We start from the raw sequence: 4,117 nt of genomic DNA on the forward strand, positions 1-4,117 counted from the left end.
TGTATTGCACATGTATATTTAAAATATATATGAAAGAACTCTAAATCCTGCAGAGAGGCTCTGTTTTCATTATTTTTCTACTTTGTGTCATGTACTGTATAAACAGGAATATTTAGAGGATGTTTCCTGCTTAGCATTTTTTTGCAGTTAAATCATCTGTTACCCCCTAAATCTACTGCTTTCCACATATTGGTCCCTTGATACATTTCATATGGCTTTAGCCAAAAGTTTGTTGTTGTTGTTGTTCCGGCCCATCTTTCCTCATCACAACAGCTATAATAAATGTAGTGAGCACTTACATAGTGCTTACTATGTGCTAAGCGCTATTTTAAGCACATCACCTATATTAGCTCATTTAATCCTCACGGCGACTCTGCAATGCGTGCACTATTATGATTGCCATGTTACAAATGAGAAAACTGAAGTACGGAGGGGCTAAGTGACTTGCCAAAGGTAACAAAGCTTGTAAATGCTGGAACTAAGATTTGAACCTAGGCTGTCTGACTCCAGAGTCCATGGTCCAGAGGCAGGTATAGAAGTCCAGAGCATAATATAAACCCTTGTGGTATAACAAGCCTCAAACGGTGAATGGTTCTGTCCCCAACTCCAGTCCACCTGCAGCCTAAGAGTTGAAACAAACATGCTGCTGTGTTAGGAGTGAAGCAATAGTTACAGACATCATATTATTAGCTGTCTTGCTTCCCAAGATGGTGGCATTACACACTTCTCCACTTTTCCCTTTGAAAACATGTTTGCAGCCAGTTACCGTTTCTCAATCAGCTTATGGTATGGAGCCAGTAGAGAATTTTTTTTACTTTGCCAGAGAGGGTAAGAGTTTACTTGGCCTTCTCTTTAAGGGCCCAGGAAATCTAATTCAATTTCTTTCTGAAGAAAGTAGAACTAAATCTATGTTTGGCACTTGAGATTGGTTGGAGCTGTTAACATTCAAGCTCATTGATTATATTGAGTGCATTTTGCTGATTCAAATGTAAGTAATCCACTGATGTCCATTGGTCAGTATACCACCTTACCTCTTCCCATCACCTACTTCACACAGACATTATTTCAGAGCCAGAAAGACCCTTAAAGAACATCTATTCCAACATCAACATTTTATAGTTGGAGGAAAAGATGCACAAAGAGAGAAAATAGCCTGCCAAAGTCACACAGTTATAAGTTAGGGTGGAAGTATGACAATTCCAGATTTCCTAGTTGCCAGATTCCCTGGTCTGAGTTTCTTAGAAAATAGAGCTTGAAGCAAGAGCTTATGTGAAATCCCAAGGAAGTAGGAACAAGGAAAAAGAGGTAGGGAAGGAGGGAGAATAACCTGTTTCATGACAAGCTAACTTCTCAATCTCTTATGATAGGCCATACTGTATCTCAGCCCATCTGCGTGAGGAAAGGGGAAGAATTCAACTCCTATCTCCCATCTCATTAGTCAAATACCTTCCCTGTGGAAAATTAGCTCCCCTGCACTTTTGGGTAATGCATGTGTGGGTGCCCAAGCATGTACCTTGGCATCTTAAGCCTCAGCAGCAATGGGGTAGCATTACAGACAGCAAGGCAAGTGTGCGTATAAAGGGAGACATATGAACTTAAACTGGTACACTAGGCTGGTGCTTTTCCCTTACATCTTTATTCACTTTCATTCAAAGTGAGTTAGAGATAGCCTACAATTTTTAAAGTATATAAGGCTTTATTGTGGTGCTCAGAAACATACGAAATTTGCCTTCCTAAACCTATATATTCCCCGACTTGTTTTTAAGGACTTCTTTCTGCATGGAAATGAAGTTCCTAGTTCAACTAGAGAAGTAACAATCTAGGCCCATATCCTTATCTTGACCCTTAAAGCAGTGTTGCTGCTTTCAAAGGCCAGAATGAACAAGACACACAGCTTTCAAGGAAAGACATCTTGCGAGTGACGCTGCTCATTGTTGTTTAGGGATCTTTCTGTCATTACAATCAAAGTGATGTACGTTGCTCCCACATATATTTGCTGGCCAGTTCCCTGTAAAAGAAGGGGGTAATCCTGACACACAAGTTGTCATTCTCCAACTATTAAAGCAATCCTTTTGGCTGTACTAGATAATGGTCATGTCTCTGATAATAAAAGACACAGATGACAAGGATTAGGAAACCCCCAAGTCCTTGAAGAACTGACCAACACTGCTGTTGCCAGTCACTAAGGAAAGAAAACAGAGATAATCCTTCAGGTGAACACCCTAGTTTTATTAATACAGGGCTTTAACCTCAAGTCACCTGTATGTTCTATTGTGATAAGATGAGGTGACCCGTAAATGCATCCTAAGGGCTCATTTTGAACCTATGTCCTAAGGCCTAAACTACGGGAGACTGAATGACGCCCTTGGCCCCTTCCTCCTAGTCCACACTTTAATCTTAGCCCTCAAAGTCTTACCACTCTGGTGACAAAAAGAAACACTAAAAGGGAAGGGAACACTAATTTTATAATATCAGAAATTAGTTGGCTTAATTTTACTCTGTAAAAGTTTTAAAGGATCCCCTTCCAATGGGTGTTAAGGCCTCCCAATAAGGAGAAGGCTCCAGGCCCATCGTAATACATAAGGTATACTGAAGGAAAAAGAGAAAAAAGTAGTGTGAAGTAATACTGTATGTAGGTCCAGAAAGAAAAACAAATGTTAAGAAAAAGCTATGTGAAAGAAAAAAGCTCTGTAATCAGTTTGTTTCTCTCATCCAAAACTCCATTTTATTAACCTCTTGGCTCTGTTGTATATTTAAACTCCGTTTTGTCCTTGACTTGTAGCAGCATTCGTTTTTTTTTCAAACTCCTACAACACTTCCACTGGAATGATCGTGTGTGTGTGTGTGTGTGTGTGTGTGTGTGTGTGTGTGAGAGAGAGAGAGAGAGAGAGAGAGAGAGAGAGAGAGAGAGAGAGAGAGAGAGAGATGGATAGAGCCTTGAGCTCTCCCCTAGAGGTTCAGAGTTAGGGTATGTACTCTAAAACTTTCAGCCTTTCAAACTCCCTTCCAGGACATGTCCCCATAGTACTTGGATCTTATACTAAATGACAAAGTTTCTCTCCTTTAGAGAGAAATACCAGACTGGATTTGTGGCTTTACCTGGATTGGCTTCTTGGTGGTGTGGAAATTACAGTAACCTGAAACCAATTAAATCAGGATCTTTGGAGGTGAGGCTGAGGAATGGATTTTTTTAAAAAGCTTCCAGGTGTTTATAATACACAAACAGGGTTGAGAAAGCTCAGTCACCTCGTTCTATAAATTCAGATACTGAGGTTCAGAGAGGGGAAACGACTCACTCATAAATACACAGTGAGTTAGGGACAAAGTTAGGAATGTGAGAATCCAGGTCTGCTGACTCCTAGGCCAAAGTTTTTGTCTTTATATTATGCTGCTTTTCTCTACCCTGTGCCCTCTCTGGATCTTTGCTTTCCTCATCTGTAAAATGAAGATAATAAAGCCTAGAGATTTTGTGAGAGTCATTAAAGTAGAAGCATCTTTTAATGTACAAGGTTCTGCACAAATGCAAAGGAATGTTATACTTGAGGGAATTAATGTACAACACATACGTGAGGCTGAATGTCTAAAACAACATAATGAAAGTTTTAAAAGAAGTTTAATCCATCAATCATTTGGGTGTTGTGACTACCTGATAACGTGTATGAAGACTGAACACTTGTGTAGGTTTTCTGTACCTTTAAACTAAACTTGGCCTCAGTGACAATCAAAGAAATTAGGAGCTGAGGACAGAGGTCATTCTTTTATTTCTCTTTCCCTCACTGGGATAGGGATTAAAAGAAATATAAAAGCAAAGGGATATTTGGACTTCTCATACTTGGTCAATTACAATGTGACCTTAGAACTGAACTAGCCTAGGGTTTCTATGGGACTTGTAGATCCCATTCCTGGGGTCTTTCAGGGGTTGGAGGGAAGGGGGTCAAAAAAAGGACATCTCTTCTGAAAGGCAGTATGCATAAAAAGCCAGCAGGGAGGGCTGCCCATTAGGAGGAGCTACTGCTATAGAAGCCAGAAAGGAGGGAAGTGGCTTTCTGATTTGGCTCATTTGAGGAAGTAGATTATTTGGGGATCTAGTATCCCCAGAATGATCTATAACCGCAAG

The sequence above is a fragment of the Grampus griseus genome, assembly GCF_964374135.1.
Source record: "Grampus griseus genome assembly, chromosome: X".
In the NCBI taxonomy this organism is placed as follows: Eukaryota; Metazoa; Chordata; class Mammalia; order Artiodactyla; family Delphinidae; genus Grampus; species Grampus griseus.